Here is a 27,956-nt window from a genome sequence, read left to right as displayed (position 1 = left end):
CCTTCCTTCCTTCCTTCCTTCCTTCCTTCCTTCCTTCCTTCCTTTCTTCCTTCCTTCTTTCCTTCCTTCTCTCTCTCTGTCTTTCTTTCTTTCTTAAAACCAAACCAAACAATAAAACAAGAAAAACCCCAAAACCTCATTTTAGTTCAGTCTAGTCTATAACTAAGCAGGGTTTTATGTTTCTTAGAATGTAATTAATTCCTAGTAAATTACTATCTTATGAGGGATTTAGATTTCTGTGTAATTCTGTGCCCTTTATTCCAGTCCAAAGAGTATGCATGTATTTGGGGTTATAACACCAGTGTCATGAAGTGAGAGTATCTGTTTACATGATGTGTCACACTTTCTCTGTCTCCACAAATTGCTTTATTTTAAAAGCAATTAATGGGCTTAGCCATTATCTTCAAAGAGATCTGAACAATTAGGGCTATCCTATTCTTTCCTTTTTTTCCCCCCGCGTTTCTGAAAGATACTACCTTTACCCTTGCTATCATTAAGATGTGTTGCAAGATCTCTCTGAGGTCATGCTGTAGAGATTTAAGCCTTAGAAAATTAAAGCTTATGATAATATGTATCATGGAAACTTCAAAGATCCACATTATCAAATATAGTGATTTCAAACCTCAATTGATGTAGTTTTATACATGAATACAAACACCTGAACCTATTAAGACAGTGAATTAATGTATACATAAATAATTGTCAATGTAGAACAAAAGGGTTTGATGTAAGTCTACGGCTGAGGTTTATTTATTTTGTGAAAATTTTTATCTTTTTAGTTTTATTAGTGATGAACAGATATACAAATGTTATAGACAAACTACATACTGAAATATATGTACTCTGACTTCTTTCTTGATTGTGTCAATTCTATTTAGTTATTTTTCAGAGGCTGCTGAGAGAATTACTTCTTTATTTAAGAAATTGGGAATTGAAGATTCTGAGTAGTTTTCAGTCAGAGTCATTACCCCTCTGTCTTTACATGAAAATAGTAGCATCAACAAGGCATCTCAAACGGCATTTTAACTATTAATCAGAAAACTGTTTTGGTGATTATTTTAGCACATGGGAAATTTTCGATCTAGCAGTTGACTATTGCTTAATTAACAGGGGATTTAATGAAAAGTTTAATAATGGGAGTGCCCAAGAATATCTGGAGGAAGTTTTTACCAAATTCAATTCTACTATACTTTCCCTAAAAGTTGTCATTGAAAAAACTTCATATTCCATGTTGTCCTTTTATTACTACAAAATAAGTGTTACCATGGAGTTTGAACATGAACACAAAGCCCTGAACATATATGATGACAGTGAATTAATTTATTTGAGACACTTCTGTTTTTCTCAGGGAGCCAGTGGGAATGTAAAGCAAACTTTTTCTTTTTTCAAAAAATCTTTAAGGGTAACAAATTGAATTACAGGATTTGTTGTATAAATAGATTTGTTTTTCATTGGAGGGGGCAGAATTTTATAGTAGAATGTGTTTAGGGTGAGATTTGTGTGGTTGCAAGATGAAAAAGGAGGAAGAAATATAAGGAAAATTATTTATAGAAAACAATCAGTAAATTTGAATCTTGACCTCGAGTTGTTTATGTCAACTGAAACATAACTGTGGACCACCTTAATTATGTTTTGCTTTCCTGTTTCTGTCTGGCTGCTTTATTTGTCTACATTAAAGAAGGATTTTCCATACTATCTGGTTTCCTCTTCCTCACTTTATTTCTTCAGAACATCATTTTTTGGGAAAAGTGAGTTACTTATTAAAAGCATCTTCCTTATGACAGTGTCCTCCTTTTCCTAAACAATAAGTTAGAGATTTTCACCATTTATATTAACCCAAAGAAAACAAAATAAAAATTAGAATGTTTTTTGGTATAGAAATTTGGAAAATGGTTGAAGCCAGATAGACACATTTTACTGTGAAATATATCTTTTTTAAAAAGAGAAACTTTACCACACTTTACAGTTATTATCATTTAAACTTGCAAAATTAATAGGTAAAAGATAAATGTTCTTACATATCAAATAAATCTCCAAGGTCAGATTCAATTTTAATACATCGAGTCACCCTTCTCTGGAGAAACACCCTCTCAACCTTTAGTGCAGCCTGGAATGAGGCAAAGTTTTTGGTAATCTTCATTTCAGTGTTCTGGAAATCAGATAGTGTTTCTATAACTGGAATTATTATGATAAAATGGGATAAGAATTCAACTTACTTTCCTGAATTGGAATTTTTAACTCCATGCATATATGAGATTTGTACTGGTAAGATTTTGTTTTGGTATGTGTGAAGGCAAGTAAGTAGCATTTCTGCAGGTAGATCAGGTATCATTAACTTAGTTCTTATAACATTTTAGTAACTTTTTAACAAAAAATAAAGAATAAGAAAGACAAATGACTAGGGGAAATTTACTTTTCAGCAATAATATATTGAATGTCTATAATATTCTGGGCAACATAATTAACACTAGTAAATTAGATATTAAAAGAAAAATTGGTGCTCACATTTTAATTGAGAGAAAAAGAAGCTAATAATTGAAACACTTTGAGTGCATCATGAATGATAAGGGGGTATATTAATCCATTTTCACACTGCTATGAAGAAATACCTGACACTGGGGGATGTATAAAGGAAAGAGTTTTAATTGACTCACAGTTCTGCATGACTGGAGAAGACCTTAGGAAACTTACAGTCCTGGCAGAAGACAAAGAGAAGCAGGCACCTTCTTCACAGGGTGGCAGGATGGAGTGAGCAGAGAGTGAAGGGGGAAGAACCCCTGGTAAAACCATCAGATCTCATGAGAATGAACTCACTATCATGAGAACAACATGGGGGAAACAACCCCCATGATCCAATCACCTCCCACCAGGTTCGTCCCTTGACACTTGGGATCTATGGGGATTACAATTCAAGATGAGTTTTAGGTAGGGACACAAAGCCTAACCATATCATTTCATTCCTGGCCCCTTCCAAATCTCATGTCCTCACATTTCAAAACACAATCATGCCTTCGCAATAGTCCCCTAAAGTCTTATTCCAGCATTAATTCAAAAGTCCAAGTCCAAGATCTTATCTAAGACAAGGCAAATCCCTTCCGCCTAGGAGCCTGTAAAATCAAAAGCAAATTAGTTACTTCCTAGATGAAATGGTAGTACAAGCATTGGGTGAATACTTCTTTTCAGAAAGGGAGAAATTGGCCAACACAAAGGGGCCCACAGGCTTCATGCAATTCCGAAATCCAACAGGACAGTCATTAAATCTTAAAGCTCCAACATGATCTCCTTTGACTCCATGTCTCACATCCAGGTCATGCTGATGCAAGAGGTGGGCTTGCATAGTCTTGGGCAACTTCTCCCTTGTGGCTTTGCAGGGTATAGGCCCCTTCCTGGCTGCTTTCACAGGCTGATGTTGAGTGTCTGTGGCTTTTTCAGGTGTACGGCACAAGCTGTCAGTGGATCTACCATTCTGGGGTCTGGAGGATGCTGGCCCTCTTCTCAAAGCTGCACTTGGCAGTGTCCCAGTAGGGACTTTGTGTAGGGGCTCCCACCCCACATTTCCCTTCCACACTGCCCTGGCAGAGGCTTTCCATAAGGGCTCCACCCCTGCACAGACTTTTGCCTGAACATCCAGGCATTTCCATACATCCTCTAAAATGTAGGCAGAGGTTCCCAAACCTCAATTCTTGCCTTCTGCATACCCACAGGCCCAACATCATGCAAAAGTGACCAAGGTATGGGGCTTGCACCCTCTGAAGCAACAGCCTGAGCTGTATCTTGGCCCCTTTTAGCCACAGGTGGAGTGGCTGGGACACAAGGCACCAAGTTCCCTACCTGGACCCAGCCCATGAAACCATTTTTCCCTCTTAGGCCTCTGGGCCTGTGATAGGAGGGGCTGCCTTGAAAGTCTGTGACATGCCCTGGAGACACTGTCCCCATTGTCTTGGCAATTTACATTTAGCTCCTTGTTATTTATGCATATTTCTTCAGCAGACTTGAATTTCTCCCCAGAAAATGGGTTTTTCTTTTCTACTTCATCTTCAGGCTGTAAATTTTCCAAATCTTTGTGCTCTGCTTCCCTTTTAAACATAAGTTCCAATTTCAAACTACCTCTTTGTGAATGCATAAACTGAATGCACCCTGTCACCTCTTGAGCTTCTTAGAAATTTATTCCACCAGATGCCCTAAATTCTCACGTTCAAAGTTCCACAGATCTCTAGGGCAGGGGCGAAATGGCACCAGTCTCTTTGCTAAAGCATTGCAAGAGTCACCATTATTCCAGTTCCCAAAAAGTTCCTCATGTCCATCTGAGACCACTTCATCCTGGACTTCATTGTTGTTATCACTATCAGCATTTTGGTCAAAGCCAACTTTGCCACATCTTGCTGTCTTCTGAGCCCCCCAAGTCTCTAGGAAGTTCCAAACTTTTCCACATTTTTCTGTCTTCTTTTGAGTCCTCTAAACTGTTCCCCAGCCTTTGCCTGTTGTCCAGTTCCAAAATTGCTTCCACATTTTTGGGTATCTTTATAGCAGTACCCCATTCTTTGTGGTACCAATTTTCTGTATTCATCCATTTTCACACTGCTATGAAGAAAAACCCAAAGCTGGGTGATTTATAAAGGAAAGAGTTCTAATTGACTCACAGTTCTGCAGGGATGGGGAGGCCTTAGGAAACTTACAATCATTGCAGAAGCCAAAGGAGAAGCAGGTGTGTCTTACAGGGCAGCAGTTGAGAGAGAGAGAGAGAATGTGAAGGAAGCAAAGAGAGAAGAGCCCCTTATGAAACCATCAGATCTCATGAGAACTCCCTCACTATCATGAGAACAGAATTGGGAAAACCACCCCCATGATCCAATCATCTCCCACCAGGTCCATCCCTCAACAAGTGGAGATTATGGAGATTACAATTCAGTATGAGATGTGAGTAGGGCCCAAAGCTTAACCATATCAGAAGATGAGGAGAGTGACCTGGCAGCACAGTCCTCAGTCTGAGGTAAAGTTTCTTGGAAGAGCATCTACTTAATGTTTCCTCAAGAATAATAGGCCACATTATTATAGGTCATATTAACAGGTCACATTATTATAAGAATAGGCTGCCTACTGCCTGGGCTAGTCTTGAATCCCTGATCTCATGCATGGTGGAAAGCTTGAGATTAGGAGCTCGAGACTAGACTGGACAACATGTTGAAACTCCACCTCTACAAAAAACAAACAAACAAACAAACAAAAAAACCCACAAATATTAGTCAAGTGTGATGGTATGTGCCTGTAGTCTCAGCTACTCAGGAGGCTGAGGTGGGAGGATTGCTTGAGCCTGGGGACTTGAGGCTGCAGTGAACTGTGATTACACCACTGCACTCCAGCCTGGACCACAGAGACCCTGTCTCAAAAAAAAAAAAAACAAAAAACAAAAAACAAAAAAACAAAAAACAAAAAAAAGGCAAAAAATAAGTATGGAGAACTCTTAGGGAATGGGAGGGGCCAGTGGAAAGGAACAGCTTAGTGGAGCTGTGAGATGCTTTGGCAGAGCTTTCAGTTTCAGCATGACTGGACATTGGGGTGTGAGTGGTGAGGAGGTGGAGGGGAGAGGAAGCTCTAGAAGGAAGCTAGATCTCGGGAAGTCTGCAAGAAGGAATTTGTATTTTACCCTCAAGATGATGGCCCGTTAAAGAAGGATTTCAAGCAAGGAATAACCTCAGCAGATATGTGTTTAATGAGAGCATTTCAACAGCACCATCAAGGATAAAGTGGAATGAGGAGACTGAGACAAGAAAATCTGTTAGTAACACAAGAGTTGAGGTGAGGGTTTGAATTTCAACAGTGATAACAGTGTTTGAGGCAAAAATATCAAACTGGTCACTACTAATGACCTAGCATTAGCAATCTAGGGAGAATTGGATAGTAATGGATGGTGGTTCTAGTCACCAAGAAAAGAAATGTAAGAAAATGGGCAGGTATTAAGAGGAGAAGGGGTAGATTTTGATTTTGACACATGGCTTTCTAGGAGCTATATGTATTCTCATATAGAATACAGATATGTGGTAAGCAGTTGGTTTTGAATGGGATAGAATTTTAAATAAGAAATGGAAATATGGGAGCCAAGTAGCTGAAGCCATGAATTGAATGTTGAGATTGTCTAGGGGACCATTTTGTTTGTGACAACAGGGGGAAGGGAGATCGGGAGAGTGGGACAGGAAAACTTAATGTTTACATAGATGGACATTTTATAGTTCAAAAGTATTTTAAAATACATTATCTTTTTTCAATGCCCATAACCATATTATGAAGAAGGCATTATTATGCTCACCTTTTTCCTTTTATTATGGGGACTGAAGCTCAGGGAAATTATCATACTCCCGTAAATAGCAAGGAGTAGGTCCTAGTCACAAACCAATGTCTTCTGATTCCAAGTTTAGTATTTATTTCATTATATCAGAACTGCATTGTGACCACACATAGCTAATTTCATCTAATATCTCATACTTGTGTTATACTCCTGACATGGTTGGAAAATTATCTCTCCTTCTATGCTTTCATTGAGACCAAAGGGAAATTTTCTAATGTTAGTATTATGATAGGCAGGAAATAACAGCTGAATTTCAGTGGGGGCAGTAACACTGCCTAAAGTAATTTTGAGTTGATATTTTCAATTGATGTAGTCAGAACTGAACTAGTTCACATTTAAGATGGCAGAAAATACAGTATTAGCCATATTGTGGTTTGCTTTGCTAATGATTTAGCTTCTGCTTAAGTCTCATTTGTTGTGGAAAGATAGATATTTTTAAAATTGACTTAGGTAAAGGAGGAAACACAAATTAAAATACCACCATCTTACTTAATATGCATCCAATCTTACTGAATCAGAATGTTCTATCTTGAGGGAAGTATCTGACAACCTGTCATGTTCACAAAGGGTAGGTAGAAAAATGTGTATTAAAATCTAGCTTGCCCTTACAAAGTGCTAATAATATTGGGTGGTGTTTCCTTATCTTCCCATCAACAAATTAGGCAATCTGTGCTATAAACACATCTGGAAAATAAGTGTCTTAATAAGGAGAAACATTAGTGAGAATTAACATAGGGCTAATGGCCTAGAATACATACTTGCCAATTTTGTATTTTTCAGCTACGTTTTTATGAAGACATTTTACCAATATTTAAGCTGTTTTCTGGAAATTTCTGTGGGTTGAGAGTCACCAATTTATTCTGCTGCGTTTTTGACCATGTGACATTCAATATGCAAAATGATAGGGTTCTAACGTTGGTGAGGGCAAAGTAGAATATAATTATAAAAGGTAAGAAAATAGCTCTCTTACTAAACACGGCTATTGCCTAAGTACAGTTGACTGATCATAAAATGTGCAATTCAAGACTTTATATCAATATTTTAGATTGATAGTACCCTTGTGTTAGTGGAGTGAGCTTCATTTACTGAGAAGTCATAGAAAGTCAGGTTGGTTGAACAGGTGGATACTTGCTTGAAAGATAATGCTAAAAAGGCAAGAGAATAGAAAACCAGTCCTTATGATGACTGTAGACCACTACAGTTGCCTATCTGATACACACAGGGGAGCAAAAATTGGAAGAGACCTCAGTGTAAATTCTATCAGATTTTAAATATTTTTGCTTTAATCTTTTCAGTACTCATTTTTTCATTCACCAAATACAAGAAAATGGTGTGTAAACAATCTCTTCTATGGAAGAAAATGTGGCTGATTGTGCAATATAAGAAACACAATTTGTAATCCTCTCCATTTTCCCTGCTGCTTATATCTTCGTGAGCACAGGCAAGGATTTGTGTATTAAAACTGACTTGAGTGATAAAATGTTTGTTTATTCAATTTCAGAAAGAATGTTTATTTTTCTGTGGCTATAGGGCCAAAGATTATGCTAATATGTTCCATATATATATAAAGAGAGGCTACCATTAAGGCAATCTCTAGATGCTCAGTTCTCTCTGTCATATAAGAAGACTGAGAAAGGGCTTGTGCAATATTTTGCAGCCATATTTATTGCCATATGGCCATTTCCAAATTACATTGTGTTGTAAGTTGAGATTGTCTGAAGGAGTTTGGCTAACTTCCAACTTGGGAATACCTTTCACAGAGGCTGATGCTAATGGGAATGTGATTGTCTGGTAATGTAACAGCGTTAATATTGTTTTTATTGAGTTAGCTGGACTACTAGCTATTGTGTGCTGGAGAAAATACAGTTTATGGTACAATGATCTAATGTTGATAACTTGCCAGACATCTCTCTTGCTAAACATGTAATTCATCTAAGTAACCCAGGCTGTATGATTTTTTTTTCTGTGGTCCGAACCACTTTTTAGCAAAGCTCTCAAAAATTGACACTGAAATGAGCAGGGACATAAAAATGTTTATCTTATTCTATAGCCACATTTTATGTATTTTATAGTTACTATTTTTATGTGTGTTCACAAAACAAAGCTAGTCTGAATTTACAAAATGTAAATTCATCTGAGAATGTTAGTTTCTATTCAGAATGTTAGTTTCTGAATCAGAAACTAAGGACAGGGCCAATAATTATGTGTTTTAACAAGATTTCTATGTGATTTTCACACTCATTCAAGTTTGAAAACCATTGCTTTAGACCTCTACTTTTTAATAGTTATTGAAATACAACAAAAGATGAAATATAATAACTTTGGAATTATAAATGTGTCGTCTTACTTGATACTTCCTTAGAAGATTCTAAGATGAGATCTCAAAATTTATCTACATAAACCAATTAAAATAAAACTCACATACTGTTGAAATTGATGGTTACTTTCAAACCTATTTAACAAATGGACAGAACAAGGATTTTTTAAAACTTATTTCCTCAGGGGCATAAAGTGAGCTTATTATAAGAAAGAAATATCTGATTTTAACCAGTCATCCTGTACTTTACTACATCCCAATGATTAAGAATAACAACAATAAAAACATAAAACAAAACAGAATTCCTCATACAGTGACGTTTTTATCATACTTTTACAGCTCAAAAAGTCCCAGCGTATGAAGTTAGACCTGAAAAGAAATAGTTTTTGGAATATGAATATTTATAGAAAATATTAATTACCAAGTAAACTCCATGATATATGAAAACAAAAATATACTCTTTTTATGTTTTTCCTTTTACACTCAGTAAAAGGAGTGTAATATTATCTCTCATGTGATCACCAGCCCTAGAAATTGGAAATGACCATGATGGGAGACTGCCGCTCTAAATTAAACAAAGTAAAATGGAGTAACCCTCCAGAGATACCCGTTTGTACTTTTCTGATAATGTCGCCTAGCTAAATATAGCTTTCAAAAGGATAAATGAGTATCATCTCCTTTCTCTTCTATATGTAATCATAGTTGATATTTTCTAGTATTTAAGTTTCTTTCCTAGTAAGTTTCTTTCCCATATGTGATAAGTCACATCCATAGCAATTTTTTAATCACAATCTAGTTTGTGAATACTAAATGTGGAAGAGAAAGTAATTGTGGGTCTTACCTTCCTGCCAGAGCCAGCAGTGTTAAGTTTCATGACATTAAAAAAAAAAAAAAAAAAAAAAAAAGGAATTGTCAGGGCTGTAAGTCAGCAGCCGAAGCAGGAATTACTGCAACTTAGGGACTATAAATTTTGGAGTGTGAATGTGACTTACCATACATGAATTTTCAAAAAAATTAAAATATTTAAAGTATCCAGCCTGGATACAGTTTATCCTGAGCTACTGAAAATTTATTTTCGATATATTTCAGCTACTTCTGAAGTAACTTGAGATGTAAGATAGAAGTCAGAACTAGTGCAAGTGTAAGCAAATGTGTAAAGTAAGCATGATCATTTATGTCTGACCCAATATTTTCTATCCAATTGTGCTATGTGTTTTTCTTCAACCTTTCCACTAACTCTTAAAATACATTCCTAGCTGGCACCTGTTTCAAAAGTGGTTATTCCCTAGCTGAAGGAACAGGCAAGTTCAAGCTTTCTTATTTTTTGAATGTCACACATATAAGAACAATAAAGAATTACTTTTAAAAATGTATGCCACAAAATTATTAGCAATTCCCTCAAATATACAAAATCTATAAAAGTATAATACTGGCAACTGAAATTCCATCTTCATTTAATAACTGGCTTTTGTAACTGAAAAATCAAGGAACCAATTATGTCACTGATTTCAGAGCAATTGCCCCAAAAGGTGAGTGCTGGATGCTTCAAAAACTTTCAGGGGGAAAATAAATGAATCAAGTGATTATTCTTTAGTGTTTATCACATACAGTTTGTGAGTAGCCGTGTTAGCTGACTATTAGCCATAATCCATCTCTTGCTATAGGGAATAGAAATCTATAGAGTATTTTATAAATCAAAAAAATTATTTCTATGTAGAGATTTCTAGCTGTTATATCTTCTCTAAGACTCTTTCCACTTCTGAAAATCTTATAATTACAGCTGGACCTCAGGAAAACATGAAGTCACTTGAGGGAAGGTACAGGTGGTTACTATTACAGGAACATATGACATCTTGCCATTAGCTGAATAAATTGGTAGGTTTTATGATAAATGTCAATAGCATTGAAATTTGAAGTTGTTGAAATTATTCATTTAAAAAATCAACCAGAGCAACTGTTGGTTCTTATGGACTGAGACCACTGATCAGCCAGAAACTCCAGACTTCTTTTGTACCTGTTTTGTTGTGTTATTGATACTGTCTATAGGCATACACATTCTAGGTTAGTTAGCTTCTGAAGTAATATTTTCTAAGAATTTAAACACAAAAATTTTTCCTAAAAAATGGGCTAATATTACCTCCTTTTTCCTATGAGCTTCTGAAGATAAAATGTTTTAATTGTAAGTATAACAAGATTACTAACATAAGATTAGTAACAGGATTACTAATATGATTTTCTGATGCCAGAATTGGACATTGTTTTTCCATTTTTAATACATGCTGTCTTTTGCTTCAGGTTTTCAAAAATCTGTTCAGTATTCCACGTTTCTGATATTTACATCTCATAAATAATAAATCTGGAATGGAGTCAAAAAAAGGAGCTAAGTCCTAAATTATTCCCTATTGATATTGTCCTAATGCGAGGTTCTTCTCAAGGCTGAATTGGAATTCTAGTTCAAAATTTCTACTTAAAAGTACTATAACTATATTACTGCACTGAAAAAGTCTGTGAACTGGAAGATAAGTATATGGGTTTCACTTCCACTGCCCTTTGGTTTATAGGGTTCACATCTCATTGGAAAGAGGAGGGCTCTATTGCCTGAGGACATTTGCCCTGTGCTCTTGATACTTGTCACATGTAATGTACTGTGTTACACATATGAATTCATGTCAGGATCTGTCATTCCACAGTAAGGCAGAAATTTATGCAAATTATGTTTGCTCATGTTGAATGGCTAAATTCTTTGTGGGTCTGAAATGTGATACTTCTTTTAAAATGTGTATGTGAAACAGGTTTGGAAATGTGGTAAGGTTGCAAATTTATACACTACACTCAGATGTACAAAAATTCCTCTGTAACTGATTTGAACTTTCTCATAACCTCTATCCACAGGGTGTTAGATAGTATGTAAACTTACTAAGTTAATGTATTTCAGTCTCTTCTGGCTTAAGCCTCTCTCCTTTTGGATAAATATTGAGGCTACAGAGCTCATCTCTATTTCAGAGATGTTTCCTTCTTTGCAAATTCCCAAGATACTTTGTGGGCTCAAGGGGGAGACTGCTGAGCCCTTTCTCAGTGTGAGGGTGGGGAGCTTAGCTCTCACACAGGCCCTTGCGAGGTCCTTTTGATTCCTTGCTGGTCTCTGTGACAAGGCTTTTTTCGCAGTGGCTCATCACTCATCCTGTTGTCATTTCTGGCAGAGTTAGGAAAGCTGGTGACATTTGGAGTTCTTCTTGGGCTCAGTTGGCCTCTCCTAGGCTTGCCTTGTTTCTCTGAGTCCTCTGAGGCTTAATCAAGTTCTACATTTGCTGACTTAGGCTTTTCTTCTCCACTCTGACATAGGTTCAACATGATATTTACCTTAGTGTCCCTTCAGTAGGCAAGCTAGTTCTGATTTCTCAGCTACTTCTGATGCCTCCACTGGGAATATCAAACCCCATGAAAGGTAAGGAATTTCCACAGAACCAGTCCCAGATCATCCTTTCTCTATTCCTGCCATGCCACTGGTTCTATGCAGTGGCTAGTACATGGTGATGGGAGGCCTTCTAGAAGATGTTTTCCCAGTCGAGCATGAGATCTCTTATAAGGACCTAAGCTCCTTGGATTACCTTCCTCCTAAACTATCTAGAATTCTTTCTACTCAAGCATGTGAGGTAGGCAGAAAATGATATTAGCAGCTCTCTTTTTGTCTTTCTTCTTTTGCCCTCTACCCTTGCAAAAACTATTTTATTTTTTTGTCTTCAGGAATATTTTCTGTGTCATATTTTCTCCTTCCAACATAGCATTTCCAGGGATGTACTTACTGAGAAGGAAACAACGTCAGGAAATATTAGAAAATATTATCCTCATTTTTTATAATATCAAACTGACAGGAATCACTGGATCATATCTTAGAAAAAAATTCTAAAGCCATTAAGTTGATATATTTTTATATATTATATATTTTAGTTCAATAGTTACTAAAGTGCCCCAATCATGAGCAAAGAAAATTTTAGGCTTTCGAAATTTTAATGGCAACATTTAGGAAAGCCTATTAAAAGATGCTTTTCTGAGACCTATAGCTGTCATAAATGTATGCTACATGATTGAGTTTCAAAAAATATTTTTAATAATATTTATTTAATGCTTTCTACTTTGCAAAGTACTTTAGTATTCATTGTCTTATTTGATCTTCACAACACTCTTGTGATGTAGGCAAGGTATATGTTATTCTGTTTTCCAGATGAGGAAATTAAAATATTAAGTGAATTGCTTTGAATCACATGGGACCTTGACATTTATGTTGGAGGTAGAAGGAACTAGCTATTCTCAATTCTGCTTCTGGCTTGGTATTCTTTCCTTGAAACTGTGTTTGTAATGTATTACTTAAGAAATTTTTTAAAAAGAAAAATCACCCTTTACTTGTCTTCTTATAAAGAGAGTCACTAATATACTTGTGTCTCCTGCATAGGGGTTAAATGTCTGTGCAAGAGTCTTTGACATATTGGGCATGCCCTTGTCCCAAAGTCACATGAGCTTCTTTCCCTATTCTTCTGATACTTCTGTCCTGCTTGCTCCCAGGCTTCTCCAGTCATTCTCATCTCCTCTTTTCTTGAATCATCTACTTGCTTACTGTCTTTGTTTATCTCTTGGCCATGATATTTTGTGTTGCCACTCCACCCCCAAAAGACGTCAGGAGCTTTGCCTTCTGTCTTTTCTCCATGATCATGTTTAATAGTTATCTTGATTATAGCATTTTCACTTGTTCTAGTCATACTATTGCTGAATCTACCACACAATTGTATAGGCCTGTATTAGTCTGGGTTCTCTAAAGGGACAGAACTAATTGGATAGGTGAATATGTGAAGGGTAGTTTATTAAGGAGTATTGACTTGGAAGATCACAAGGTGAATCCCACAATATGCAGTCTGCATGCTGAGGAGCAAGGAAGCCAGTCCAAGTTCCAAAACCTCAAAATTAGGGAAGCCAATAGTACCACCTTCCATCTGTGGCCAAAGGCGCAAGAACCACTGGCAAATCACTGATGTGAGTCCAAGAGTCCAAAAGCTGAAGAACTTGGAGTCTGATGTTCGAGGGCAGGAAGCATCCAGCACAGGAGAAACATGGAGGCCAGAACACTCAGCAAGTCTGTTCTTTCCTTGCCTGCTTTTATGCTAGCAGTTGATTAGATGGTGCCCACCTAGACTGAGGGTGGGTCTGCCTCTCCTAGTCCAGTGACTCAAATGTTAGTCTCCTTTGGCAACACCCTTATAGACATACCCCCCAAAAACACTTTACATCCTTCAATTCAATCAAGTTGACACTCAATAGTAACCATCACAAGACCCTTGATATCCTACACAATTTCTCATGATCTAATTCTCCTTTGATCTAATCAGGTATAAATGTAAATTATTTTAGAAAAAAAGTTTTATTTCATGGCTTAGGCAAATTGTTACACTTATAGACCATGTTGGCCTGGATGACTGAATATGTTGAGAATGTTCAGTACTGATAGCTTTCTTTAGTTTTGGTGAATCTTGGAAACCAGCACATTATTCAGAGTGAACAGTAATTCATCAGAGTGAACAGAAAGAAGAGTGATTAAATTGAATTTATCATCCTCAAATAGGGGGCTTAGTAAATAGCACACTCAAATAGGGGGCTATTTACTAAGGTGTGGGAAGAATTTAAGTACTCTAATAAGACATGGGATGGTAGGCAGCTGTCAAGATGACCCCAATTATCCTGACCTTGTGCTATTCACTGCCTCATGTAATCTCTTCCCCTTGATTAAGTTGTTTATAACCAACAGAATATCTCAACTTTGAGGGTATGCCACTTCTATGATTAAATTACAAAAGACTCTGACTTATGTCTTTCTAGCAGACACTTGCCCTCACTGGCTTTGAAGCAGCAAGTGGCCAGTCTGGAGAGGGCTACATGGCAAGGGATTGAGGATACCCTCTGGTCAATAGCCAGAAAGGAACTCAGCCCCTTAGTCCTACAATCCAAAAGAAAATAAATACAGCAACAATAAATTTGAACTAAATCCTTCCTTAGTGGAGCTTTCAGATGAGCACCAGTCCTGGCCAATACCTTGACTGCTTCTGCTGGGACATCCAGAGTCAGAGGATACAGCTAATCCATGCCTGATTCCTGATCCATGGAAACTTTGAGATAATTAATGTGTGTTGGTTTAAGCCACTAAATTCATGGTAATTGATTATGCTGCAATTGATACTTAATATAGATGATGACACTTGGGAGCCACTACCATCCAAGTCTGAGTGGGAAAGGAGATAAACCAGGTACCGGACTCCAGAGGGCAGCTTTATGGAGAGAGACTGGAGCTGTAGCTGTTGGGAGAGGAACAAACACATCAAAGCAACTTAGCAGGAGGGAACTGGCAGAATACTTAACGGCCTTAATCTCCCACTATCCTTGCATTCCTGCCAGAGCTTTATTTTGACCTGCCTGAACCAGATGTGAGAGGAGACCTACTGTTGCTTGTCTCTGTGGTCCATCTTCCTGGGCACTAAGCATAATGAACAGTGTATCCATTTGTTAGGGCTGCTGTGACAAAGTACTACAAAACAGGTGGCTTAAAACAACAGGAATTTATTATCTTGGGGCAGCGTTTTCTACCCCTGAGACCATGGGCTGGTACGGGTCTGTGGCCAGTTAGGAACTGGGCTGCAAGTCAGGAAGTGAGTAGTGAGTGACTAAGCATTACCACTTGAGCTCCACCTCCTGTCAGATCAGCTGGCCGTTAGATTTCCATAAAAGCGTGAACCCTATGGTGAACTGCATAAGCCAGGGATCTAGGTTGCACACTCTTTATGAGAAGCTAGTGCCTGATGACCTGAGGTGAAGCAGTTTCATTCTGAAACCACTCCTACAAACCCACCGTTCATGAAAAAATTGTCTTTCATGAAACTGGTCCCTGGAGCCAAAGAGGTTGGGGACTGCTGTCTTAGCGTTCTGTAAGTTAGAAGCCTGAAATCAAGGTTTCAACAGGACTATATTTCCTCTGAAGCCTAGAGAAGAGAATACTTCCTCACCTCTTCTTAGATTCTGACGGTTTGCAGTGATCCTCGATGGTCCTTGCTTTGCAGCTGCTGCTTAGACAGCTGGCTCTGTCATCGCATAATGTTTTACCCCCATGTGTCTGTGTCTTTTCTTTTACAAGGACCCCGAACATATTGCATTAGGGCTCACCCAAATCCAGTGTGACCTCATCTTAAACTTGATTACATCTGCAAAGACCCTATTTCCAAATAAGAGCACACTCACAGTTACTGGGGGTTTGGATTTAAACATACCTCGTTGCAGGACACAAACCCATAATTGACAGAAAGCAGAGTACATCAGGAAGGACAAATAGAAGAGATCCAGCACATAACACCATGGGAAGAGAAAGGTGTGTTTGGGTATTTATTTATAATGTTGATATTAAACATAAGCTTGCAACTAATTAAATGAATGAAATGAGCATTTTCTCATCTTCTTTGCGAACAGATTTCTTTTGTAATCTATGCTTTGTGGAGAAAAAGCTATCAAAGCAGAGTAACTGGTGCAGGCTGTCTGAACACAGAAGACAAGTTTGTTGCCTTTATTGTACTGCCCTAGGCTTTGGAATTGGCATGCTCTTTATAAATCTCCCCAAACCACTAAAATAAGACTCATGCAATTTTGGATGTTATAGGAAGAGGGAACTATATCAACCGTGGTAGCTACATCTTACATGGCAGAATATTTAGACTTGTGAAATGTATTTTATAAAGTACTGCACATTATTCAAGCTTTGCATTTATTTTCTTTTTAATATTGCCTGTTTAGATTAGAAATAATCATAACTTTCAGGAAACATGTTTCACAGTTTTGTGATGATTTTTAAAAATTTTACATAGATATTTCATGGCATTCAAAGAAAAGTATCCGCAGTTTAGCCACTACACTTTTTCCCCATAAACTCTAAAGATGACTTTTTTTTTCTGGTAAAAATAATTGGGCAAATTTCAGTGACATGAAAGAATAGGCAATATTTCATTCTTGAATCATTAGAACTTTTCATATTTAAATTTAATTGCTTAATCTGGAAGACAACTTTGATGATTTAAAGTTGTAGTGAAAAGCACTGCAAGCCTTCAAACCTACAATCAATTTACAAAAATATGCCAGTTCTGAATTTATTGACCATCTGTCAATCTTCCCTCACTCCTAGCTAGCTGTCGGTGTTTATTATTTGATGCACTGTGTAATGAGTCACTGCACGGAACAACTCATATCTATAGCACAATGATTAATGGGGTCATTGTCTACCCACAATCACCTCAGCCATCATTCTTTCCTTCCAGGCATGGGTAAATGGCAATCCCCAAATCAAACGGAGATTCCCAGAGCCATCCTGAAGCACAAAGTTACTTGTGTACTGCACTAATTTGATTGGCATGTAATAAATTCAGCTACACTCAGTCAAACCTCTTCTATGACAATGCTTACAAATGTTAAATCCATAATAATTTTAAAAGATGTCCTAAATAAGTTCGTCTAGAGCTTGTTTTTTTAACACACAAATACACTCACACACACACCCATGTAATTATTATTTGCTTATAATGTAGTATTTAAAATAATTAAAACTGAAATTGACAAAGTCAAATTTTAGGACCGTGTTGACACTGATCTATTTTTTATTAGATACCACAGATAGATTTAAAGCACGCAGATGACACTGTCATTGCGAGACAGTCTCTTATAATAGGAAGGGCATGGACATTTGAGTTAGGCAGACCAGAATCTACTAATCTACTGCTGATGAGCTGTGATGCATTGGACAGCTACCATTCTTCTTTCATCTTCAGCATCTTTGCATATACAATATGGATAATGTTCACTACCTGGTATGCTTGTTGGTAATATCACATGAGATAATACTGCAAAGCATCTGGCAGTAAAACATCTGTTCTCGATCATGGTATTGGAGGCAACAAGAAATAGAATGCAGAAATCAGGAGAAAAGGAGTTGGAAAAAATTCAAAGCCCAAAGCTCTACTAAGTTATCTTCTAGCTTGGTAAGAAAGTTCTATGATTTATACCTTTTAGAATATTGAGCTATTAATCTTTAGGACAAGAATCCCTAGGACTTAGGTCATGATAGTGGATATTTGCTTTAACCTATTTGGGGGAGACAAAAGTGCTTAGAAGAGAGAACAAAATAGACAAAAATGCATAAGAAGATATCTATCTATCTATATCTATCTATCTATCTATCTATCTATCTATCTATCTATCTATCTATCACGTATTAGGGTGCAAAGGCATATATTTGGAATATATGTATATGTGTACTATTAAAAAAATAGAAGCAGAGCTTTCATATAGGAGACTGAAGGAATCCTGAGAAGTAAGTGATGAAAAACAGAAAGAGCACTTTGGGAGGCTGAGGCAGGCAGATCACTTGAGCCCAGGAGTTCAAGACCAGCCTGGGCAATATGGTGAAACCCTGTCTCCATAAAAAATACAAAATTTAGCTAGCTGTGGTGGCATGTGCCCGTAGTCCTAGCTACTCTGGAGTCTCAGGTGTGAAGATTGCTTGAGCCTGGGAGGTCGAGGCTGCAGTCAGCTGTGACCATGCCACTGCACTCCAGCCTGGGCGACAGAGGGAGACTCTGTCTTAAAAAACAAACAAACAAAGCAGAAGGAACAAATATGACTCGACCTAGGTGAGAGTTATATCCATATCAAAAGATGACTGTAGAAGGTGTCTTTAAAATGGCTTGAACTATTAACACATCTCTAGACCCTTCAGCAATGCATGACAATGACCTGGCTATGAGATAAATGATAGTTATTACCTAGATACATCAGCACAAATTTTAGAGTGGACTCTAAGCAGGTCATGAAAGTAGGATGGCAGAAAAAGTTTGGTCCAGGATATGGATGCCTGCTCATTTTGGCAGGGGTGACTGAGAATTAGATGTATGGTTTCCCTAAATGGAAAAAATCCACACTTTGAAGTAAAATAGTTTGTCTTTAGGCTTTGTGCACCTAGTGAACTGCCTGAATTTGGTGTTAGACATATAAGTTATTATATAAAACTAAAAACTAAATATTCAATATAACTTAATGATTTGAGTTTGAGTCATTCCATCATTCAGTTTAATATCCTGGTCCCTAGAATCATCACTTTGAGTGTTTGCCTTTATGATTATATCTTGCTCACATTTTCTTCATATTTAAATGGAAAAGGTTGAATTTTTTGATTGGCAGCTCTTATCTAACAATATTTTTCTATCAAGTAAACCTCTAAGAATTAGGTCCAAAATTACTAGAGCCCTTTCTACCTGAATAGCCCTGATATTTGGCTTGAGGTTTGCAGAAATGTTCAATGTAGAACTCAGGAAGTAATACATTCCAAGAGAAACTGATGGTGAAGTGGAGTTATCACTGGGGCAAGGTCTGCTGACTCTCTATTATCAGACTTCAGCATCTTGGTGAATTTGCCAGGGCCCAGGATGATAGCTTTGCTGATCCACTAGTTCAGAAACTTGATTTTTGTCAGTTTTGTAGCGAAATCAGAACATGAAGGAGTTGTTTCATATTAACCAAACTCACATAAGGATAAAATATTCACCAGAATGCATCTTATTGATATTGTGAAAATTATCAGGCAGATTAGAATGTTTGTTCAGTGCCTGTGAAAGCAAATTATTATGGAAGCCAAATTATAATAAGAAGGCAGTTTGGGGATAATAAAAAAGAGAAAAATTTAGTAGAGTAATGCAAATGTTTACTAACATAAAGGAAATACATGCAGACTATGTGTAGTAAAATATTATGATTTGGATGTTGATAATTTGAATCAGGGATATTTCATTTTTTGATTATGACTAAATGGTATTCTGAGAAGGGGCTAGGCTAAAGTTACACATCATTTGGATATAATATGCTAAGTGGAACTATAATTAGAATTTCAGAAATATAACAAGAATCAAAACATTTTTTCTTTACAATAAAAAGAATTTTAAGTCTTAAAGTAACCATAAAAGATGTCATGATCCAACTTTCTCATTTTACAGATAAATAACCACGGTGAGTGATGGTTATGTTACTCTCACAAGATCACATAACTAATTAGTATTGAGCTCAATCTGGATACTGGTCTCCTGACTATTAGGTACCAGTGCTTTACTCCATCTATTTATCCAAATCATCTCTAATCTATGTAGACAGCAAAATGCATCTAGCAGGACCAATTAGTTTGTTTTACTATAAATATTTAAAAGCTAAAAATTTAATTTATCAACAATTAATATGTAATTAAGACTTTTAAATATTATTTTATTCAGTAAAATGTTGCTCTATAACAAAGAAGTATATAAAAACTACTCAATATCATAAAATAGTAGAATTTTCAAATTTTCTTATTACTCATTTGGCACTCCATTGAACTGTTCAGAAAATTAGTATTGGGAATTAGGAGTAAAGTGGTATCATAAAAGCCAAAATATACGAACCTTAAGAAAGAACAGTATAAGTGTAAAGTTTAAAAATATATCTGAACTTCCCAGCATATAGAAAAGCACCTTTGAAGATATTTCTTCACATATTTTCTAGTGATAAGGAGTTTTTCTCTGGATTCTTTACCCTTAACCAATAACAAATCTACTTTCACAAATATATAGTGATTTTTTAAGTTTTCTTTTGATCTTCACAGTGAGGATAGGCCCATAGATTCTTTCAGAAACAAGACGACTTAAAAAAAAAAAAAGAAAAATAGAAGCATAGGGTGCGTTAGTAAATAAATATATTTAGACACCATTCTGTTACTTCTCAGGGTCACTCAGACAATGTTATTTGGCTAATTTTGTTCTTAGTGTATTCTATTCTCCTGTTTCCAATCAGAGACAGTCATTTTTGTGAGGATTTAGTGTTCTTTGTGCTGAGGTTTTAATGTAGTTCTAAAACTACGTTTTAAGCAGATACTGTTTTTACGATGATAACATAGCCTGATAAAAGACATATTGAACAGATAAAAAACATTTTCCTCTGATGCCTAAATGGGTGGTTTCTCTTAACATTTGTTGTTAGATGAATCAATTAAATATTAGTTTGTTCACAGTTAACAGTAAATGTTATTATATGATTATGTCCAATAAATGTAGAAGTGATTAGAAATCATCCTTTGGCAATTTCCATAGTAATAACTGTTTTAGGTAAAATCATTGCATGGTGAGACTAGTGGACAAAAATATAATGAGCAATAGAATATTGACTTAGTCTTAAAATATCTCCTCACAGATGTTTATTGGTTACAAAAGGAAATTGAATAACTCTATCGGGGAGGGGAGATCATTCACACACCACCTAAATCTAGTGGTCAAAGTTAATATCATTATTAGTGGGACAAATTGACTTTATATGCCTCCTAATATGATGCACTGAGAAGGACGCAATATCACTCTTGTATTGCTTTGCCAATAGGGCATAAACTGATGTAAACATGAGAAAAAAAATGGACAAACCAAAATTGAGAAACAGTCTACAAAATCAGACCTGTATTCTTCAAATGTCAAGGTTGAGAAAGACAAAGAAAGGTAGGGAAATTTTTCTAGATTGGAGGAACTAAAGAAACATAACTTGGAAATGGAATGTGAGGGCCTAAATTAAATTTGGGGCCAGAAGACATTTTGTTTTCTTTTGCTATGAAGGACATTAGTGGAACAATTGATGAAATGAGTAAGTCTATAGATTGTTATAATACTGTATCAATGTTTGTTTCTAATTTTGATAATTCTACTCTGGTTGTGTAAGTGAATGTTGCTGTTCTTGAGAAATACTACAGTATGTAGGAGTGAAGGAACGTTATGTCTGAAAATTACTTTCAAAAATTTAGAAATTATATTTTTGAAATATTGTTTATATGAGAATACTATAAATAATCTGAGGAATCAGAGCCAAGGCTATGAGAGAACTTGTATTGCTTTACAACTTTTCTCTAAGTCTTAAATCATTTCAAAATAAAACAGTTAAGGAGTTATTACATGGTTGACATCTAATGTATCATTTGTATAGTAATTTATTTGACTAAAACAACATTTATTGAATGCCTACTAAGGACCAGAAGCTGTGCTGCAATTTCCATAAATTATTTCAAGTGGTCTTCACATGACCCTGTGAGTAGGTCACTGTTACAACAGTTTCACAGTTAAGGATACTCATGTTTAGGGAATAACCACTTAACTGAGACCTGTGAAGTCACATAGCCAGAAAATGGCAGATATGATTTGAACTGGGGTGGCCTAATTTTATTTCCATCACTCTCTTCACTATACCAGACCATCAATCTGTATTGTAGCAAATAATTGCATCTTCCAAGAGTCATGAATGACTTAGAGATAAATAAAGAGAGTTCTATCTCTTGATAGAGAGTTCTATCAAGGAGTAGCTTCTTTCTCCTGTGTTAGAATGTCATTATTGAAATTGTAGAGCCCCAAAATTTGTGAATTTCTTGGACAAGGAGTACTTTCTTCTGTTGTATGTTTTTGAAGCATCTAGAGAAGTATCTGGTACATAGTACCATTTTGAATATTTGTTGAATAAATAAATGAAAGCGAAACAAAAGTTTGATACAAGAAGTATAGAGACATGGCGGAGAACAAACCAAGGAGGTTATTAGAGGACTCTGGTAATAGCAGCATAAGAATTAAAGGAAGTAAAAACTAGATGAAGATTTCCATTTCCAGTAAATGGAAACAGCTTCTCCCTGTGATGGTACAGAGTTTATTTTGACATCTGCCCCTTGAAGTGGTGAGTAAAGTAAGGCAAACTCACCATGAGTCACACAGCCCCTGAAAGGCATGCATCAGGCAACAACCTGAACTGACAGAGATAGCCAAGAGGAGGGATCAGTTTTGATATGAGAATTGAAGGGAATTACTGGGTGCTCTTTCTGTAGTGGAGTCCTAGAAATTCCTGGAACACTGAACACAGATTTAGAGGGTCATCCAAGGCCTCCATTTTTTTCTGGGTAGCAGAGAACATCATTGCTTATAACGTGATAAATGAATTTGGAGGCCAAAGGCACCCATGATTTTCACTGTTTGTGTGCATTCTTTTTCCTATAAGTCAGACATCTGTGTAATCTGTTGCTTTGTTGTTATTTAAACAAAACTTCTTAATATGGTTTCATTTTTAAAAGTTAGTCACTCAAATAATGGGAAAAGTGGGGTGAAACAGGGATGGCATAATATTATTTGCCTGTGGAAGTTTTTGAAAAATTGGATGTGTGAATGTTTTATAAGTCAATGAATTCTAATCATGGTAGACATTGTTTACAGAGTTAGGTATAGGCAAAGCCCTTTGCATTTTGAGGGTGTCATTCTGTGGCCAATGTACTAAAGAATGACTACATTCCTTATCACTCTTTTAGCACTGGATGGCTGTTATGGACATCAAGTCCCTTGCCAAATCTATAAGTAAAGTGGCTCCCACATGGAGAAAATTTCCTATGGTTATTCTACGCACTTCAAGTGTAACCTTGAAATTAATGACAACACAGTCCTAGCAACACCCAAACGATAGTATGTACAAGAGCCTGGGTGTGGAACATTTTGGTTCGATCACATAATCTCTCTTATTATTTTTGATATCAACTTGAATGAAAAAGAAAAGCAAACAAAAAGGAGATATTTTAACCACAGTTGAAGTTGAATGGTCAACTCATGATAGACATTGCAACAATCTACGGTTCAGTTACAGATTCCGTTTACTTACTAGTATTACAATATTTCACCACTGATGCCTTTCTATGGTAGGCACAGTCCTTTTGCAAGTAAAATATTTTTAAGTCTGAAAGTAAAATTCCGCTGAAAATAGTTTCAATATGGCATCCATTATGTTTAGAAATAAAATGAAATTTATGACAATGTTTTCATGAAATAAGCAATGAAATGTTCCACTTCAATTTGCTCAATCATAGTGTGCTTTTGAATACTAGTTCAGTAGGGCAGATACAACACAGTGATATGCTGTAATGACATCGATGATATCACCTACGTCAGTAGGTTTATCTGAGGGAGAAAAATTTAGGAAAAAAACCATGAGACGTGTTGTGAATCCACTAGAATTGAGAAAATCTGTTTGTCTTAGCTGTGCAACTAACCTAATTGGTTTGTGAATTTAGTAAGGAATACTTTATCTGTGTTTCCCATCAGTAAAATATTGGGGATTTTATAAGAGCTCAAAAGACCCCTACCAGATTGTAAATACAGTCATCCATCACTTAAAGACAAGAATACATTCTGAGAAATGGTCATTAGGCAATTTTGTCATTGTGTTACCGAACGTACTTAACAGAACTAGATAGTATAGTCTACTACTCACCTAGACTATATGGTATAGTCTGTTGCTCCTAGGCTACAAACTTGTACAGCATGTTGTTGTACTGAATATTGTAGACAATTGTAACACAATGGTAATTATGTGTGCATTTAAACATATTTAAACATAGAAAAGGTACAGTAAAAATATGGTATGAAAGATCAAAATGGTACACCTGTATAGTGTACTTAGCATGAATGGAACCTGCAGTACTGAAAGTTGCTCTGGATAAGTTAGTGAGTGAGTGGTGTGTGAATGTGAAGGCCTAGGATGTTACTATACACTGCTGTAGACTTTATAAACACTGTATACTTAGACTAAACTGAATTTATAAAAATACTTATTCTTTCTTCAATAATAAGTTACCCCTAGCTTACTGTAAATTTTTTACTTTATAAACTTTTTAATTCTTTAAAACTTTTGGACTCTTCAGTAATAACACTTAGCTTAAAATACAAACACATTGTATAACTGTACAAAATATTTTCTTCATACTATTTTTCTATAAGCTTTTTATTTTTAAGTCTTTTATTTTTATTTTTACTATTTAAACTTTTTTGTTAAAAACTAAGACACAAACTCATACGTTAGCCTGGGCCTACACAGGGTCAGCATCATGAATACAACTGTCTTTCACCTCCACATCTTGTCCCACTAGAAAGTCTTAAAGGGCAGTAACACACATGGAGCTGTCATCTCCTATGATAACAATGCCTTCTTCTGGATACCTCCTGAAGGACTTTCCTGAGGCTGTTTTACAGTTAGGTTTTTTTTTTTTTTTTTAATAAGCAGAAGGCGTATACTCTAAAATTATGATAAAATATAGTTTAGTAAAGATACAAACTTGTAACACAGTCGTTTGTTACAAAGTACATAATTGTGTGTGCAACACTTTTATATGACTGGCAGCACAGTAGGTTTGTTTACACCAACATTGCCACAAAAATGTGAGTAATGTGTTGTGCTATGACATTACTGTGGCTACAACTCACTAGGCTATAAGAATTTTTCAGCTCTGTTGTAATCTTAAGGGCCACTGGTATACAAGAGATCTGTTGTTGACTGAGACATTGTTATGTGGTGCATAACTGTGCTGTAATGCTAAGGGTGTCTTCGATGAAATACAATAGTTTGAAAAATGATGGAATGAGATTAGCATTCTCCTCTCAATAGGCACAGTTACCTTTTTCCTTCAATGGCTCCTTTTTCCATTTTGTCTATAGATGTTATAAAGCTGAAAACGTTGCAAACCTTGTAAAACTGGGAAATATTCAATGCTTCTTTTTGAACTCTTTTTACATTCGATTCCACCCTTACTCTGCTTTCTGATGCCCCATCCTTACAAGATGCTCCAATAGACAAGCCCTATCAGTCAAGATCTTTACCAGGACTTTTTGCTTTTATTTTGCTATAAAACTGCTCTTTTCTAGAATTAAAAGAGATGATTACTAAACCCTAAATATCTTTAAATTAATAAAAAGAAATCATGCTGGTTCAATTTCAGATGTTGTAACTGGTGGTAGACAGTTAGGGAAGATGTTTATGCCTGTCCTCTGAATCGCTGTAAGTTGCCTGACTTTCTCCTCTATGTTCGTAAAGACATTCCTAATTCACACTGTCTCTATGGCTTTCAAATCATGTCTCCTCAGTGTCTATCTAATATAGGACTACAGGTAGACGGTTTTGCTTATTTTTGCATTGTTTGGTTTGTTATTTCTTCTGTGATATTTGTTGAATGTCACTGAGTTATAAAGAACTTTAATATGCCAATGTTGGCAAAATGATCAGAAATATTGTATTTAGTCAATACAAACTATTATTTTCTTTTATTCTTTTTAAAGTCATATTCTTTTAGGAAAATTAAACAAATGTGAACTAATGAAAATCAAATACAAATTCCTTTTTATTAACAACTGACTTTTTCCCCCTTGGTATTTGCTTCTGAGAAGTTCTCATTACAAATTTTTAGCCTGAGGTCTGTTGAAAATCATTCAGGTCCTTTAGAAACTTAGGTGTCAAATCCTTCTAGATGTATATTTTAACACTCTAGCCTTGTTTGAATCATTTATTCCCTTTGGACCTTTGAGTGTCATGCTTTTAATCACTTTTCCTTGAAGAACTTAGGGTTCTTTTTTTCATTCTTTTTGACTAATAGCCTTGGTTTTTAAAATTTTATTCTCTGCCTTTCCTTGCACAAATTCACTTCTGCCAGTTTTCTTTGTTAGTATCAAGGGAATAAACAGTATATCAGATGAGCTCCCCACCCCTTTAAAACACAGGACATTTTTTGAGGTGTTAGTGATGCTGATGGCTATTGAGACTTACAAGACAATATGAAGACAGTGCCTTGATTACTTGTTGCCAAATTTCTTTCAGGTTATAGATCAGTGCAAACTTTATACCAAAACATAAATGTTAAAATCCTTTTTTATGTATTAGCATTATCATGAATAATTATTGTTGGGAATATCTTTTTAAAAAAATTAGTTTACTATTTTATATTTTTATTTTTTGAATATCTCCTATCCTTTAGCAGTAGAAGTATTTCTGTATTCAATAATCAAAGTGCTCACCCTATATATTAATTTACCCTTCTACTTTTTATTCATAGGTTTAAAACCTTTTGGTGTTGTATTACTTTTTTCACCCCTTTTCCTTGAATATTAATATATTAGGTGTACATAACTAGTCATTTTGCCATTCTGTTTATCATGTTTTTGCTAAATTATTCCCCTTTGCAATTATTTTGGTATGTCAAACCAGTCATGTGTTTTTAGTGTCTCCCCTTGAACTTATTTTCTGCTAGATTTTGAATGCAGACAGTTCCTCAGCACAGAAGTACTTTTGATGTGTTGCAGGAGTGACTCCTTTGGGTGGTGCACGTGTGAAAGACGGATGACAGATGGATTCCTAGGCAGCTGCTCGATGGCAAATGGAGGACAGAGCCCTCAAGTATGTGGGCAGAAGGACACAATGAAGCAAAACTCAAGCAGCGAGGCATAGCTGCGGAACCCAGGGACATGTCAGCAAGACTCTCCACAACAGGAAATCAGGGCCTCTTTTTGAAATTCAAATTAGCAGCTAACCTCACTGTCTCTGAAGCAAATCTTTTAAAATCAAAGCACATTAACTGCTTGTTTTGTAATCAAAAATAATTTTCCGTTCACCAGCATAGCAGCTCTTGAAGGTTAAGTATCAGATTCCTTAATTTCAATGATAAAACTTAAATCAAAATATCTTATAGCTGAACCTTTTATTCTACCTGCGTATTTAGAAAGACATTTCCATTTCCATGTAAAATGCTCTTTCTTGTGGTTGTTTATTAAGTATACATCTGATTCAGCGATGTTATTGCCTTAGAGACAATTTGCAGAAAGATTTGCAAAAAACGTTCAGGCACACAACTCTATAGAATAACTAGTTCAAATATATCTACAGTCAGACAAGAATCATAGTGTATGTGAGTTCAGATATCTGACATTCTGGAATTATATATAAAATTGAAGATTTTGTATGTCTGGGACTGAATCTAGGAATTGATGTTTGAGATTTAAAACCCTAGAAACCTATTATGTTTCCTGTATTATATTGAAACGAACACCTATATATTTATTCGAAGCAAATATTTATTAAGTGTTGAATTTGTACATAGTGTGTTAAACCAAGCATACATTGTGATGACAAATTAATGCTAATTCTTTTTTTTTTTTTTTTTTTTTTGAGTCGGAGCCTTGTTCTGTCGCCCAGGCTGGAGTGCAGTGGCCGGATCTCAGCTCACTCCAAGCTCCGCCTCCCGAGTTTAGGCCATTCTCCTGCCTCAGACTCCGGAGTAGCTGGGACTACAGGCGCCCGACACCTCGCCCGGCTAGTTTTTTTTGTATTTTTTTTTTTTGATTAAATCTTTATATTTTCTTTTTTTTTTTTTATTAT

The sequence above is a fragment of the Mandrillus leucophaeus genome, unplaced genomic scaffold (assembly GCF_000951045.1).
Source record: "Mandrillus leucophaeus isolate KB7577 unplaced genomic scaffold, Mleu.le_1.0 Scaffold387, whole genome shotgun sequence".
In the NCBI taxonomy this organism is placed as follows: Eukaryota; Metazoa; Chordata; class Mammalia; order Primates; family Cercopithecidae; genus Mandrillus; species Mandrillus leucophaeus.
Note: the sequence above shows the minus strand (reverse complement) of the source record.